The sequence below is a fragment of the Lonchura striata genome, chromosome 1 (assembly GCF_046129695.1).
Source record: "Lonchura striata isolate bLonStr1 chromosome 1, bLonStr1.mat, whole genome shotgun sequence".
Classification (NCBI taxonomy): Eukaryota; Metazoa; Chordata; class Aves; order Passeriformes; family Estrildidae; genus Lonchura; species Lonchura striata.
Genome location: NC_134603.1, coordinates 8,376,203 through 8,393,800, shown reverse-complemented (window position 1 = coordinate 8,393,800; position 17,598 = coordinate 8,376,203). Strand labels below are relative to the sequence as shown.

General features: G+C 44.1%; 1 protein-coding gene across 2 annotated transcripts in view; it reads right to left on the bottom strand.

The window, feature by feature from the left end:
* ST3GAL1 (ST3 beta-galactoside alpha-2,3-sialyltransferase 1) overlaps nucleotides 1-10,880 on the bottom strand; it is an 80,584-nt gene extending 69,704 nt beyond the window's left edge. Inside the window, exons 1-2 of one of the 2 annotated variants that reach the window (XM_077781923.1) lie at nucleotides 10,855-10,880; nucleotides 10,233-10,407 (exon numbers count right to left, since the gene is read on the bottom strand). The gene's annotated coding sequence lies outside the window, so the exon portion shown is untranslated. The remainder of the gene's footprint in view (nucleotides 1-10,232; nucleotides 10,408-10,854) is intronic. The other variant, XM_021542387.3, reaches the window with a different exon arrangement.
* Nucleotides 10,881-17,598: the final 6,718 nt, after the last annotated feature.

Sequence of the window (17,598 nt, the reverse complement as noted above, 5' to 3'; positions counted from 1 at the left end):
CTGCAATTATCTGAAAGGAGGCTGTAGCCAGGTGGAGGTCAGTCTCTTCTCCCAAGTAAAAAGCAACAAGATGAGAGGAAATGGCCTCAAGTTGCATCAGGGAAGTTTAAATGTAACATTGGGACATTTTGTTTTCATTAAATAGGTTGTAAGATGCATTGAACCAGCTGCCCAGGAGAGTGGTGGAGTCACTATCCCTGTAATTGTTCGAAAAACTTGTGGATGTGGCACTTGAGGATGTGGTTTAATGATGAACGTGGTGTTGGTGCTAGTTTGATGGTTGGACTTGATGATCTCAGACATCTTTTCCAACTTAATTGATCCTATGATAAAATCTTCATCCAGAACACTCACAGGCAAAGGAGCAGTGTGTATCCTCCTAAGACAGCAGGAACAAAGCTCAGCAAATGAGCCCCTGTCCTACAGCAGCAGCGGGTCAGGTGGCAGCTGAGGAAGAAACAAGCAGCCTCCCCTGGTGCTCTGTGAAACAGAGACATCTCCCTCCAAAGGAGTTTGATTGGTAATTCTAACCTATTGATTCTTTTCTATACAGGCCTCCAGCATTTTCCTTTATTAAAAATATTCCAAAATTAATTGCAATTCCATAGCGACATCATCTGAGTTGATACTCAACTCAGTATCAAAAGGAGACTGTGGCCTTGGGAGAAGCAGCTTACCCTAAACTCCTTTGTTTCACTGATACTTCCAAGTGTTTAGCTACTTCTGCAATTACTGTATCACTGTTTGTTTTTCAATAACCTTGTATTTTTCAACAGCCAGTTTCCATCTCCTGCTCCTCTGCTCTTTGGCCTCACAAACAGTTATGGAGTTGTTTGAGGTAATTTCTGTTTGAAGCATTGGGTGTTTTCCACAACAGAGTTACAGAGCTTTTGGAGAAACACAAATCAGTGTCTGACCTGGGCATTAACACACAACTTTTTTTGGTGTAATTAACTGTCTGAATTATGAGCATTATGTCAAATTGTTCCTGACAAATCCGGTGTCCTTCTGCAACGGGCATACAAGGGTCTTACAGTGCTATGGGATGAGGGGAGAGCCAGTGGCATCATCTACATGAATTTGTACACAGCATTGGGCACTGTCCCACACCACATCCTTCTCTTTGAACTGGTATGGATTTAACAGCAGGATGCAGAACAGCTGTGCTCCAGCATCCTTGTAGCTTTATCACAAAGTTGTGAAGCTGCTGCTATTTCACACATCCTGCCACCACAATACAGGCTTTTTCTCTGTAACTCTGGGTCTGAAGCAGTTTTTACTTTTGCACATCTATTTTTGCATATTTTTAGCAGAAAATCTGCTGTGACAGCCACAGTGAGTTAATGACGCTGTTCCACTGTAAGCTCTTAGGATCCAGGCAAGCAGAAGCAGTTCATGAACAGCCACATGGATAAAGCACCAACCTGCACAATCCTTGTAGCACTATGGTGATAACCTCATTGTAGTAAACAAAACAGAAATATAGATGATTTATATTGCATCAGCTGTGCTTTTGCACATCTTTGATGATTGCACCGCTCAATGGAGTGGCAGAGAGTGAATCCCTTCCTTCCCTAAAGCTCTTTTCTCCATGTGGTACATTTCCCCTTACTTTTGTAGTTCAAAAATCAAGCTGCTGGTCAAAAAGGGCAGTGTTTACATCTTTACTGGAATCTCCAACCACTTCACAGGCTGAAGTCAACCTCCAGGAAACTGAAATAATGTCCTTTGCAGTCTGGAGCAGGGAGCTGAGAGGGGACAGGACTTGACTCCAAGTTCTCAGCCATAAGTGTGTCCTCCAACACCACACACTTGTCCTCAGATGCAAAGTTTAAGTGTCCCTGGCTCTCCTGCTGTCTTGGTTCACTCGGATCCTGGCATGCAGAGAACAAAGCCTGGGGGAGGAAGGGGGTTGCTGGAAGCTGCAGGAATAGTTTGTTTTCTTCAAACAAGGAGAATTTGTGGAAAAAGAACGGATGAGAGGAAGAATGTGCAAAAGAATGACTCTGCTGGTTTTGGCTGGGGTAGTTAATTTTCTTCCCAGTAGCTGGTATGGGGCTGTGTTTTAGATTTGTGCTGGGTGCACTGTTGATAACACAGGCATGTTTTCATTATTGCTGAGCAGAGCTTACGCAAAGCCAAGGCTTTTTCTGCTCCTCACCCTACTCCACTAGCAAGGTGGTTTGGGGTGCACAAGGAACTGAAAGAGGACACAGCCAGGACAGCTGACCCCAACTGACCCAAGGTCACACCATGACCAGCATACGAAGATGGGAGCAGAAGAAGGAAAAGGGACACCTTAGAGTGATGGAATTTATCTTCCCATTTGCCATTATGTGAGCTGGAGCCCTGCTTTCCTGGGGATGGCTGAACAACTGCCTGCCCATGGGAAGTGATGAATGAATTCCTTAGTTTGCTTTGCTGGCCATGTGCGGCTTATGCTTTACATATTAAATTTGTCTCAACCTGTGAGTTTTTCACTTTTACCCTTCCAGCTCTCTCCCACTGCACTGCAGGGAATGTGAGAGTGGCTGTGACAGTTGGCTGCTCTTTGGGGGTTTAAAGCATGACAGGGAAAAAATCCTGAAGAGCAGGACTAAAGAACATTTCAGTACCTACTCAGGAAGGAGAGAAATGGAAATGAAACTAGAAAACCCCTCCTGAAGCTCTGAAGAAGTTCTCAGTATCTCACACACACTTGGTATTTCCACGGGCACTTCATATCACCACATTGCAGACATCAGAATAACCTTGGTGGAGCTGATGTCTTTTTGCCTATAGCTACAATCTTGAAGCAAAGCCATATCCTGACCCCCCCACTGTGTCCCCTGCCCAGATTTTCTCCACGAATCCACTGCAGACTCCCCACTTACACCAGCAAGCCACACCATAGACATTTCTGTCAGCCCAAGAGAAGGGAGATGCCTTGTACCAAACTTATAAAGCATCCTCAGACTGCCCTCCCAAGTTTTCCTCCTCCTAGCACCAGAAAAGACGATTTTGGTTTCCATATGATATTTTGTAAGAGCCAGTTTACACTTCAATATTGCCTTTCTAAGCAAGAGAAGTTTTTGCAAGGGTCTGTTTAACTCCTAATATTTTACAAAGGGTAATGCAGTTCTCCCTTGTGTTTCTATGTTGCCATTACAGCAGAGTCTCCAGAGCACAAGACAGAACTTCATTGTAACATCACAACAGCAACATAACACAAGAAATAGAGAAAAATATTAGGAAGTGTCCAACGGAGAGCTATTAAGACTGTGAAGGGCCTTGAGGAGTGGCCATGAGGAGCAGCTGAGGTCACTTGGTTTGTCCAGCCTTGAGGGGAAGAGGAGGGGCTGGCACTGATCTCTTCTCTCAGGTGATCAGGGACAGCACTGACAGAATGGCCTGAAGCTGCACCAGGGGAGGTTTAGGTTGGATACCAGGAAAAGGTTCTCCCCCCAGGGAGTGGCTGAGCACTGGACCAGGCTCCCCAGGGCAGTAATTGCAACACCAAGGCTGACAGAGCTCAAGAAGCATTTGGACATCACTCTCAGGCACAGGTGGGATTCTTGGGATGTCCTGCACAGGGCCGGTTCCATGACCCATGTGTGTCCCTTCCAACCAAGGATGTTCTATGATTCCATGATAACTGGCACAGTTCCAGTGGCTGTGCCATTCTCAGCTGCTGGATGTGCACCAATGTCCTGCCTGCAAATTTAGTATCTACCTGCTTTGTGTTCTCACCAGTGCTACTGCTTGATCCCCTGGAGATATTAGGTAGCCCTCAGTGTTAGAGTCTGAAGTATGAAGCTGAACATTTGATAGTGGGCAAGCAGAAGTTCATTTTCACTTCTCAGGTTAAATTTTTAGGCTAGAATCAAGCCAGCTACTTGAGAAGAGAAGCAGATCTGTTTTAACAGTCAAAGTGAAGCCACAGAAGACCTGATCATAAACTCAATGCTTCTTTATAAAGGCAGATTTTAACTGAAGGGGAAAAGCAGAGGCTACAGGAGCTGAAAATAGAAGAGATCAAGAAGAAAGACCTCTAATTCTTCTAATAAGCACTAGACTTAGAAACAGGAGACATCATTTTCTTACTTGAACTATATTGAATTGTCTCTGAAGAGATAAACAGGGTAAATCTTCTGAAGAATAATAACTTCACTACAAAAATAGTTTAAAAGAGAAAAGAATCAAAACCCCAGATTCAGCTATAATATCAGTATTGCCATTGGCTGACAAACTGTGACAATGCAGGTCACATCAAATTCAGAGGAATCATTCTGACATCTCTGAAGGCAAACTTGGTTCTTTCAAAATGAGTGATTTTGACATCCTGAGAGGTTTGAAATGGACCTGGAATTAAGACAAAGTAAATCTAAAAGCAACAATGCATCACTTTCTCAAAACCATAATTATTTCGACCTGCCTTTGCTTTACTAAAAATTGCTTGAATTCAATGTAAATGAGTGTTTTTCTCAGTGATGTCACCAAAAAATCTAAGTCATGAATTTACATGAACTGATTTAAGTGAAGCTCTAGTAAGAGAAAGCATTAGATGCACAGAACAGCTGCATTTCCAGGCAAAGTCTTGCAGTAATGCAAGCTGCGGGTTCCATAGAAGGCATCACCATATCCCATCAGGCTAAAGGAATTTCAGATACAAGCATGAGTGTCCTTATCACACCCTGGCAGCTTTGGATGCACTCCAGAGTGTCAAAAAGAGACAAAAACTTTCAGGTCAGCTCTGAGTCAAGTTGCAGGCAGCCCTACACCATGCTCTTTACACAGGAGTTTGTAGAAGTCTCAGGGTGGGGTAACACAGGTCTCTGCTTCAAGACTAATCCCAAAGGACTGTCTGTAGGACTCAGACTGCTATGTTTCAACCCAAATATTCAGATTACATTTTCCAATTTGATCAGTAGTTTTGCATGCCAGGATGCAAGAAGCACCTTAGATTTTTTTTTTTTTTTAATCCAAACCTGGCCACATGCACTGTGCTTTGAATTTGAGCTGGCAGTGGGAATCTGATACCTTCCTAAAAGAACTGGAGGTGATGCCTTATGCTTCCCTGGCAGGGTCATATTAACTGAGTTGGCAGATTTGATAGAATTAGATTTCTTTTTTGAGCTGGTACAGCACTGTGATGTGTCAGCACATGAAGTATTTCAGATAAGTAAGATTAAGTTCTTGATTGAAGATCCAGCCCATAGAAATAATGCTGTGTCCTTTAAAAGGAAAAACCTTTGTTTTGTTTTGGTGTACCAAAGCTCTAAAAACAACAAAAAAATCCAAAACTCCACAGCTCCTGGAAAAATGTCAGTAGCAATTATATAGTCCAGAGACATTTTAAAATTGCATCAGACTTAATACCTCAGTGTCACTGTGCCAGTTTTTACTCTGCAGAACCATCCTCCAAAAGGACAGCTAAAGAGTCCACTGCAGCAGTTTTGGGGATAGCTGGAGTGTGTGTGGCTGCCTCCATGCCAGCAGCAGTCCTCTGTCAGGCACCAGCAAGGTGGGAGATGTTGTGCTTGGATCTTGTGGGTTCTAACCTGTCCCCCATTCCTCCTTGTCCTCCCTTCAAATCTTTTCAGATGGAAAGCTATAGAGTGCTGAGCCTGCACTGAAAACCTGCTGGGACAAAAACTTCCAAAGAGATGGAAAAGGTACTACAAAAACCAAACAAAAAAAGTTCTAATGAGATTATGTCCTAAGAGAAAGACAGCTACACTTCAAACATTTTTCACTAGGTTTCAATCACTTATGTTGTGTCTTTCTCATTTTAGGATACCTTTCAATTGCTTGGCAGAAATAGCTGTGGGACTGGCCCAGAGAAGCAGATGTGGCTTGATGAGGTTAACAGGTTTCCAGAAACAACACAACTCCTCTCTGCTCAAAGGTTTGGTCATCTCGTACACAGGACACAAATCTTCCTCTCCCCAAGGAAGAGTGTGCATGTCAGACCAGATGAAGCAACTTAATCACAGGCAGTTCAAAGTGAAGCAAAGCCAGGAAAGAATTGCTTTACATCCTCCTTTCCCCCAGAATTGTATTTTAACAATTACTACAGTCTTTACAATTGATGACATTCCTAATTTTAACTCGTGCTTCAGAACAAGCTTCTGCCAATACTGTGGGGGAAGTTTCTGTTAAAAAAGCTCCATGTCTGTCAAGGCCCCCCATTTTCCACATTCCACAGCTATTTCACAGCTTGAGGGGGTTGTGACTTAAAGCTTTTCAAAGTTTTATAGGACATTTTACACAAAGCAACTGCTACTTACAGAGCATGGAACACTTGGCACCAGTGGGAAGAGGAGGTTGGGTAAGAGTGGAAAAGGTGACAGAAGAGTGACAGCAGTTCCTCTGTGGCTGCTGTTAATTAGTGCAGCCACACCTAATGCTTTCTCTCACTAGAGCTTCACTTAGGCTCAGGTCAGCCCAGAGCAGTTATCAGGACAAGAGGGGTCACAAGAAATGACAACTTTGAGCAACTAACAGACATACATCCTGAACAGAGACCACTTATGTTGATAATGTTATCTATTTCATAAGATAGAGGTTTGTGCTCAGAAAACACACACAGCTTCAACAGGGTCAGTTCAGCTGCCAAACACATTTCAAGTGCCACTGAAGATACCTTGTACACCAAACCTACCCTCCTGAAGTCTCAAATACAACAGCAGGTGTCAGAAGACAAGGACAGATAGTCCAGGGCTGTTCAAGCAGCACTGAGAGATTACAGCTGAGAAGCCAAGACCCCTGAAGCCTGGTAGGAGATTCCCAGCTCCCTGGAGCAGACATGCTGGCTGAACAGAGCAGATGCCTGCTGGGCAGTGAATCAGACACCAGGCTAGCCCACAGAGGGATGCAGATGTGCCCTGGGTGGGCTGCAAGGGCAGCTGTCCATCCCACCAGTGGCACCAGGCTCGCCATTCCTGCCAGGACAGGAGAGGCAGATGGGAGCTGCCACATTCCTGGGCTGGCCACAGCCTCCACTGGTCTGTTGGCTTCTGCCACAGTTACTGTGGTAAAAAGGGCAACACAAACATTTACAACAGCATTTTGCCTGCAAGGCTGCTTGTCTTGCACAGGAAATGTCTGTATGGGTCAAGGAGCTTTCTCACTGTTGTAAGCAATTCCTCTGAATGGTGAGCTGATAGATAACTCCAGTTTACTTTCAGCTTGCATACCTGTGAGTTAGATTTTCATTTAACAGTTAGGAGGCACACCGTAAACATAACAGACAGGCTTTGATGCAATCAGGCAAAACTAGCAGAGGGGAGCAAAGTAACTCTACCATACTTCACCTTAATTCCTAGAATTCATTCCCATGTTTTGGAAAAACCTACATCAGGAATATCAGTTCAGTTCAAAAATATATCTGCCTTTCTGGTCCTTGTAAGCTTGATTGAATACAGGCTGTTCAGCAAGTATTTTATAGTAAATAAAAATATTTTATAGCAATATTTATATAAAATATATACAAAGCTAACTGGGCTTGCACTGAAAAGTTCCACCAGAGTATCTTGGCAGAGGGGCTAGTTATTAAAAATAATTCTTTCACTTAAGAAGTATTGTAGGCAAAAACTTTACCCCCCTACTTCACCAGTTTCTCTATCTGCTGCTTCAGATGAGACACCATTAGTCCTATGCTGCCTTCTGCAAAGTATAAAAGATAAAGAAGACATAGAAAATTAATTAAGTCTGGTATGAAAAAGAAAAAAATTGAAGAAATTCTACATGTGGCATGTGACAGTGTAGAAACAAGACAAAAAATGCATCCTTTTCAAAGTTCCCTCAGCCAGAGCCATGAAAAGCTCCACCAGGTGGTGGGATTAACAGCACTTGAAATATGCTGTGAGCTGAGTTTGCTCTCTCTCCTTTGCTTTTTAAAAGCAGGTTTCTGCTTCACTACACTTTTGAAAATAGGTGCAAAAGATGTTCCGAGTAAAAATTTATATCTACTATCATTTAAAGGCAGCATTTGCAACTCACTTGACATAAAAGATGTTTTTATAACCTAGAAGATGGAACTGACATCTGCATGACCTTAATTTCCTCTCAAGTTGCTCACAGTTTTACATAAACAAAAAAAGAAAATTGATAAGTACATACCAAGTCTTACATAAAATTATTTTCAGTTTGAAAAGCAACCTTCCTCAGTTGAGAGGCCATTACCATTAGCAGTATAATCAAGTCTGGAAGAAAAACTGCAAAGAAGGTCTCAAGTTTGTTTCTGGTCGGGATATGTGACAAATTCATACAAAGAGAGCAACTCGCTGTCTCCTCTGCAGAATCAGATTGTGCACCAAGTGAGTGAGCCAAAAGTATAAATAATGCAATTTCTCTCTTCTTTTGCACTTTCAGAGACAATGCTTCTACACACTACTCAGCAAAAAGGTAAAATAAATGTGTATTAGCAGAACTGTAGTTTAAAAACTTAGTGGTAATTTAAAAGCTGGTTTGGCAGAACCATAGACTGGGACTTTGTCGAGGCACAGGACTTAAACCTCCTGACACAGAAATGTTACTCTACAGCAGCACCAAAACAGTAAATGAAGTGAGAAATCAGCAGAGGAACAGAGCAGCAAGTTCACCACAGACCTGTGCTGGGGCTTTGTTGTTTCCAGGATAATCAAGAAAACACATGCTATTAACTAATAAACAAATTCATTCTTCTTATTCACATCCAGCCATTCCCTCCTTTATCCCCCGGACATGCTCTCAAGCAGATTAGAAACTGTCAGGTTCCCAGATAGGTCCAGAAAGGACCTTAAGCACAGCTGTGCCCTGCACATAACATCCTGCCTCTGCTGAAAGCAGCAAAGGGAGCCCAGGGCCACCCCCAACTTCTCTAAACACCAGAGCAGCTCTGTTGAGGCACTGAGCAGAGCACCACCGGCTCTGGACTGGGACAGAGACATTGAGGAGGGCTGAGCACACTGTCCTGGGGAAGGTACAGGCTGGCATGGGTGGCACAGGATGCTGTGGGTGTAACAAGCCATTCCAAGCAGATGCTTCACACAGAGCCACCCCTCCAGCTGAAGCTGTGTAAATAATGTACAGGAGAAGTGTGCTGCTAATTGAGTAGCTCCCGAAATGCCAAGAGGCAGGAAGACTCCAGTTAAAGGCAACTCTTCATTTTAACTTGTGTCACTGAAGAGCACTAAAATAAATGAACTCCTGAGGACAAGATCAAAGCAGAATAAGAGACTCTTTTTTATATCCTTGAATCTCCTGTCCCTTTTGTACCTTGAAATTTAATTTCCTTTTCAAATAGAGCTTTTGGAGCTTATGAAAATTGACCCAAAAGATTACAAGGGCTTTGTCACCCTTCCAATCTCTCTGAAAGATCCATAATTAGGGAGGTTTTTCCTTCAACATATGTGCCCAGCAGACAAATATATAATTTAGACTTACAATTGCATGAATTAGTTATTTCAGTATATTGGATACATACAAGTCAAGCCGTTACAAAGAGTTGAAAAATCTTGTGTGCCTCAAATGAGTAAATATACATCAAGGCTTTTTTTTTTTTTTTTTTTTTTTAACTGGCTTGTTTTCATTTGTGCCGAAACTACACACAATCACACTAAGGACCTGGGTTGGATGTTTGCTACTGGGATAAATACACCAAGTACAATAAACACAAACGGCTGACCTCGAAGAGTAGTTATTTTTGCTCCTCTAGAAATTAATTCTGCAAGCAGGAGTGTACGAGCAGATACCTAAGACAGCCAGCCTGCTTTTTGCCCTCTAACGGAGTAACGCCGGCTTTACTCCTTCGGCACACCGCCTACCCAGGGGAGAAAGAAATACCATAAAGCGGGCAGGGCGCGGGTCTCCGCCGGGCTGGTCCCTCCCGCTGGTCCCCGCGGGGCATCCGCAGGAGGCTTCTCCGGTGCTGTCGCCCCCCGAGCATCGCCCGAAGGTGGCCCCTTCCTCCAGAGCCCACCCCGGCACCCGCCGCCTCCCCTCTGCCTCCCTCCAGTGGGGAAACCCCGGCTGGATGGGGAGAAGCCTCCCCGCTCCGGAGCGCCGGGGGATGCTGCGAGCTCCGCCAGCGCCGGGGCTAGCCCTGCTTCTAAACCACAGAAATAATTTTTCAAAAACCCCAACAACTCAACAACAGCCGAGCGAGGGGTCGGGAGGCTGGGAGGCTCCCACGGCGCCTTCCGCAGCGGCGGGGAGCGGGGGATGCGCAGGTAAGCGGGGAGGGAGGGACGGGGTCCCGCGGTACTCACGGCGGGAGCGGGGCCGGCCGAGCCCCACGGCCGGACGGACGGACTGCCGCTGGTGTGGCTGCTGCCGCCGCGCTGTCTGTGTGTCTGTCTGTCCGTCTCTGTGTCTGTCTGCCGGCCCTGCCCGCCGAGCCGCTCCGGGCGCCCCGTCCCTCCCTCGCTCCCTCCCCGGCGCTTCCTGCCCGCTCATATAGCGCGCCCTCGGCCACGTGGAGGCGCGGGGCCCGCCGGCTCCTCCTCGGGGCCGGGCCGGGAGGGGCGCACCCGCCACCACCCCCTCATCGCCTCCCCTCATCATCCCCCCGTCATCACCCCATCACCCCCATCTCCCCCTCATCAACCCCATCCCACTCCCCAAGCACCCCCTCCGCTCCATCACTCCCCCATCGCCCCCATCTCACCCCCGTTCCCCTCCCATCAGCTCACCCCCATCTCACCCCCGTTCCCCTCCCATCATCTCACCCCCATCTCACCCCCGTTCCCCTCCCATCAGCTCACCCCCATCTCACCCCCGTTCCCCTCCCATCATCTCACCCCCATCTCACCCCCGTTCCCCTCCCATCGCCTCCCCCGGCCGCTGAGCGGGGCTGTGCGGCGCAGAGGTGCGATGCGAACCCGGACTCACCCCCAGCGCCCTCGGGATGAAATCCGGCTCTCGTCGGGTCCTCCCTAGAGAGTCACCTCCCAGGAATGTCGGTGTTCGCCAAACTGCTGTGTCGGAAACTGAGCTGCGTGGATCCCCAAGGTGATCGCAGCAGGGAAAGTGGAAAGAAATTCGGCGCTTCTTAGGGCAGAAAATAAAAATAGCGCAGAGTCGATAGAATGGTTTAGGTTGGAAGGGACCTTAAAGACAATCTGGTTTTGATCCCCCTACTATGGACAGGACACCTTGTATTAGAACAGGTTGCTCAGAGCTCCATCCAGCCTGGGTTTTGAACACTTTGATGGATGGGTCATCTGCAACTGGTCTGGGCAACTTGGTCCTGTCTCACCACCCCTCACAGGATAGAATGTCTTTCAAATTTCTAATTTAACCTATTCTCTTTAATTTTAAAGACATTCCCCCTTATCCTATCACTACATTCCCTTGGGAAAACAAACAAACAAACATTTCCAGCTTGCAGCCCCTGTAGATACTGAAAAGTGCTATAAGGTCTCCCCTGTGACTTCTCTTCTCTGGGCTGAACAATCTCCACCCTTAGCCTGTTTTTACAGGAGAGGTTCTTCAACCCTCTTCTTTCTGTCCAGCATCAGACATTTCTAAGTTGACTATAAAAAACTGTAGAATTAAAAAGAAAGCAGCATAATTAAAGAATTCCCCGGACAGATACACTGAAGTGATAAAGTGTCTGCTAAAACTATTCAACAACGTAATGCTGGCTTTTTTAGTGTCAATGTGTAAAGACTGGAGCCATGAGATGTGTAAAGACTGGGACTATGACTAAAACTGGGGGGATTATAGCACCTCCAAAGAAGCAAATGATCTCTGATCCTCTCTCCTCCACCCTCCCATAGGCAGGCAAATATGCACTGTGAACATGCACAGCACATATCAGAGGGGAGAATGCATTCCTGAGCTCTTAAAAACATGTTCTGTAACCCTGGACAGCCAGTGCACAGCTCCCTTTGTGAAGCAGATGAGTTTACAGGTGATTAATCTAGTTACTGAAACTGCCCACATTGCTGGCTTATTAAATCCAGCACCAGGTACTTCCAGTGGAAACTGTAATGTGCTATGTAGGAGCTGTAATTCATCAATCACCACTGAGCTTGTTTCCATTGAGTTATGTTAGTAAAAGCTGGAGTGTGAATTTAGACCGGTGTCACATCATGCACCACGTTGTGCAGACATTTGCATGTGGGTGAGAGCACCTGTGACAGCCTGAGCTTTCTGCTTAGGGAGCATAAGCCCAAACAAGCCCTTCAAGGGACTCACCCCATCACTGAATCCTTCCTCTGGGATCCTGAAGAGCAGCATAGTGTTATATCCTTCATAAACAGGGTTTGGAAGGGATTTAATCTACAGTAATGAGCATTAAAAAAAAAAAAAAAAAAGCACAGTAGTCTTCTTTAACGAGGAATGTATCAATACAAGGGATTACTGTGTGGTGGAAACAGTCTATTAAATAGCTGTTCAGTGCTTTTTCCCAGGAGCTGCCTGACACTTTGCTGGAGGTGGGATGAGAAGCTCCAATTTGATTGTCTGTTAGTGTCTCTGTTACCTTTTTGCCTTGATGCTCTCATACTTTCAGGCAAATTGGTTGAATTTGGTGCTCCATTTGCTTCACAATAATAGTGAGTGACTGGGACTGTTTACGACAAAGAATCTCTGGGGAACAGCTCACCAGTAATAGGTTGTGCATCAGGTTTGGGGATTTCTGCCAAGCATGTCTTGGGGAAGGGATGGAGTGAGAGAGTTATGAGAAAGAGTCTGAGCGCTCTGCATTTCACTACCTGTTGTACCACACCTGGTCTGTCCCTGTATTCAACAGAAAAAAAAAATATCTTATAAAACAGCTGATTTATCATCATACAGCATATAAAATTTCACAAGGTTGTATCAAGGAAAGCTTAACCCAGCAGCCAAGAATATCCTAATTATTAATAGTTAATCAAGTTGATACTGGCACAGGTTGCCCAGAGAAGCTGTGGATGTCTCATCCCTGGCACTGTTCAAGGCCAGGCTGGATGGGGCTTTGAGTAGCCTGATCTAGTGGAAGGTGTCTTTGACCATAGGGGAGTTGAGATGAGATGATCTTTAAGATCCCTTCCAACCCAAACTATTCTATGATTCTGTGATTGAAGAAAGGGAGTGAAATATATTTTTTTCCTGTGTTTTCAGTCCCATCTCTGCACCATTTTTTTGGAGCACACAACAGGTAGGATATGGTGCACCCCTCCAGCCACACCAACCTTGGTCACAAGTTGCAAGGAGGAGATATGGTGGTTGAGTTTGCTCAGAAAGGCTCCCTTCTGTGAAGCAAGGTGGAAGAGGAGTGTGTTTGCCCCAGAGATGCCTCAGGGAGGCATGACACAGTGACAGGGGTGTAGCATGGAGAAATGCAGAGCATGGAGAAGATCCGCAAGTCTCAGCCAGCACCTGAGCCAAGAGCAGAGAACAAGACCAAATCCACCTGAAACAGCAAGTGTGGAGCCTATTTATCCTTTTTATATCAGTGTTACACTCACTCAGTTCCTTCAGATGCTCTCAACTTCCCTGATGCTCCCCAAGGAGCGTGGAGGTAACGAGTGCTCTCTGATAATGCCATTGGAATTACAGCAGGGTCCAGCCCAGCGCGCTGGATCCAATCCCCCTCATGCTGTAGCATTTCACTAGCAAGTGTCATTTAGATAGGTTTGGGAAAGAATCCAGGATTTGTTTCACAGACAGTATTTCCTCAACAGCTCAGTGAATATGGAATAGTTTGAACTAACCATGCAAATCTTGCTTGTCATCTTATGTAGAGAAACTATATCTATTCTAAAGTCTGGGCCAGGGCTTTCAGCTGCTGATGGGGATAGTTATGCAGACTTCAAAGGAGTTGTATCAGCTTTTACCAAGTGGGGATCCAGACCTTTAGTCATATTTTAAAATTCAGAAACTGTGCCTAGGTAAAGCATTTTTCTGTATATTTTTAGGTAGCCAGTTTTTTATTTTATAGCTGTTCCCTCAGTGGCAGGATTGTTTCTCAGTAGTCAATGTTTAAAGGCCCTTCAAGGCTGAAGGAATTAAAAATAAATAATTTAAAGCTGGTCTATGATGCATAATTTTTAACATATGTTTTACAGGCCATGTGGAACACTTTTTGACTTGTCAGTAGATATTTTGCAAACATGCTGTGCTGGAACCAAAACTTTTTTTATTTAAGAGTTATATTTGAGCCCTCCTATGCTTCAACACAGCAGTGTGCTGGAGTCTACAAGCCATAACAAGGAAACCATTATCACCAGCACTGATCAGAAAAGAGGAGAAATGAAGAAATAGCAGCACTTTTTTCCTCTTACACACACTGCTAAACCAGATGTGGGCAGAACTCTGGCTCTCCCATCTTAAGAAACCTCATCCCAAGGTAGAGGTAGATCAGCTGTGATTTGTTTGATCTAAGACTCCAAAAGGATGGACCCAGGTGGTGCTGGAGAAGGAGCCATGAAACGTTGTCTTTGGGTTATTTTTTGAAGGATGGCTGGAGCATTTTTTTGCCAATATCCTGTTAACTCCCTAAATATTGTGCTAGGAATGCCATCTGAGTAATTCTTAACAGTTTTAATAAGCAAAGCTAATTGCTGGTGAATAACAACCTTTTATGTATTTCATTTCTTGTCCCTTCCTGACTGCTTGCAACAAGAAAGGGAAAGAGGCACCTACCCTGCAGATGCTCAAAGGCAGCTTGGGTTTCAACCTTATTGACTGATTCCCACATTCTTCCTTGTTTTCCTGGATTGTCCAGTTTTCATTTCTATTTTAAAGTTACTCCATATTTGCAGCTAAAATTAAATTGGTTTGGTTACTTCAAAAGCTTCTTTGGCCCAAACACAATTTCAAGTGTTTCACCAAGCTGTAAATCGAGGCAATGCACAGGGGAAGTGCAGATTTGGGCTCTTGTTTGCTCCCCCCTCATTAGCTGTCCCTTCAGTTCATAATCCATCATCTTTCAAACAAGCCAATTGCCATTGTGTCTAGAAGTTAAAATAGAAAATCAGCATTTGGCATGTACACAGTTGCCAAGAAGCTATTTCTCCTTGCCTATGTAAATAAATTTTCGTTCAAAAACGGTTGGCTTGCTCTAAAAGATGTGCTAAGCACTGCACTGTGCTCCCAGTGGGAGGAAAGAGGAGAGGATCCAGGAGTGTGGCCAACTAACACCCCATCCCCATCTTCTCCCCCTCATTCTGAATGAGTTGAATGGGACTGTTCTTTGCACTGGCCAAAATGCCATTGGATAGCTCCTGTCCCAGTGAACACACCAGGAGTGATTACTGACCTTGCTGGTTATGCCCCCAGGTCAGGATTAAGCTCCACACAGGTGGTGTCCTTTAAAAGATATCTACTGGTAATCTATATATTTATATTAGTTAATGATTTGTATTTGGTTTGTATTTATTTTACACCATACAGAACACACCAGTTGATCAGTATGACTAGATGTGAAAGAGATAAAATACTTCCAAAATTTATAGGTATGAATCTAAGAAGATTGACCACAGATGGACTGTGCACAACTTATTTGTTGTGATTGGCAGAAGAGACAGATGATTTATGTACATATGACAGGTGATATATATGTATCTACCTCACCTCCCCTGAAGAGGCTCATTGTGATCTGTATTCAAATGTGTAAGAGTCACTGCCCTTACTTTGTATAACTTGCAGGAGTAGCACTTTTTACAGGGTGATGACAACCTTGATAAGGTTATTTGATGGCTGTAGGATTTGCATAAGTGACACATAGCTTTATCATGCCTGACTTGGTTTTTCTCACTGATTTTTTTTTTTTTTGCAAACCGCACCCCACACTTCTGACAGACGTCACAGGACTGTAACAGCCTTTCCTGTTCCAGAGTCTTCTAAAAGCAAGTGGAAAGAGCGCAGGCTTAAAGCAGGATTTTAGATCACATCCTCAGCCTCCACGCTTCACACAGCCAGGCTCTGGCTCTGAGGTGCATTAAGAGCAAAGAGAAGAGAAACAATAAACAACATCCTCCAAATGGTGAGAAGTTGCAAGAGCTCTGTGGTACTGACACACAGTCCGTGGTGGCAGCCTCTGCTTCGCAGGACCAGGGTGCAGGCCCACATCAGAGACAGCTGTGACATCAGAGGAAGATTTCTTGTCAGGCCAAACTATTACACAGAGATGTGTTTTTGCCTGCTAGGACTCATTAGTGCTGTATACAGAAGCATTGGCTATGCATAAAGGTTGTGATTTGGTACAATCTGCTCTCAATAAATGTCTGTGAAAGTCAGAGAAACCTTTCAGTATTTCAGCACATAAAAACACACAGTAAACACCAAAAGCCGGATTTGCAGAAATATTCAGCAAATCTGGAGCTCCCACAAGCTCACATAAAAACCTCTCTGTGCGATGAAATACTTCTTCACTTTTGTACTCTTGGATAAATGCAAGTTTTGCTATAAGGACAGTATAAAGCCTGAGAGGAATAATAAACACTTAAAAAAATTAAAAAGGCACTGATGGGATATGAAAATAGAAAAAAGAACATAACACAGGTAGGGGTGGAATCACCATCCTTGAAAGTGTTCAAGAAAAAAGTTAGTATGGCACTTCATGATATGGCTTAGCGGGCAGGATCAAAGGTTGGATTTGATGATCCTGGAGGTCTTTTCCAACCTTAATGATTTTACGATTCAATCTCTGTCAGTATACAGGAAGATTAAAATAATATCAAAATAATTGTCCAAAAATATTTTACTGCAGAAGGAAGAAACGGCATAAGCACCTAAAATGAGGATAAAGGTAAGTAACTACATGGCAGAGAGAGGCAGCCATGTGTACTTTGTGTGTGTTTCACAGAAAATGTAGCATGTTCAATCTCTCTTACATAAATGGCCCTTCTTTGCAATTCAGATGTCACCTACAGAACATCACAGAAGTCAAATAAACCTAATTTACCTTTGGCCATCTGGATATCACAGTGCCTTGAGTACCATCTATTCCCAAGTACAGATTTGAAAATAAGTGCATTAAGTGATTGGGAAGTTATTAGCATTATGTAATTTTATTTCATTTCGCTTTTCCCCAGGACAGTCAGGAATAAACCAGAAGGTGCAATTAGACCCAGAAAATAAATGTTGTTGATTAGGTTGAAGTGTTTATTAGGCTTCTGTTTGAGTTTCCAGCCCACAAGAAGAATGGCAAGCAAAGCCTGTTCAAGACACATTTTGACAAGAACGCATTTTTCTGTGGCTCCAACAAAATAAATATAGTAACACAGAAGAACCTTTTAAAAGTCAGGCTTATGTGCTTGTCTGATCAGCACCAGCTAACAGTTTCATCTCTTCTGAATATCACAGAAGCACATGAGCTGTGCCACCATGCAATTCTCAAGACAAATTCTTTTCCTCAAAGGACATCACACACATACCAGGAGCTGTACATTCTGTATTAACTTAAACACAAATAACACAAAATGGTAACTGCAGGTGAGCTTCATCCCCAGAGAAAATTGTGAATAAAACACTGAAACACACCTGGCAGGTGTTACTCACACAGCTTAATTTAGTATGGATAGGCATTTATTTTGAATGGCATAAAAGCAATATAATAACACAGGTAGGATGGAAAAGTTTGTGCATTTTTGCTTTCTTGCCAGATATATAGGTTAAAATGACTTTTCAGTCCATTACAGCTGC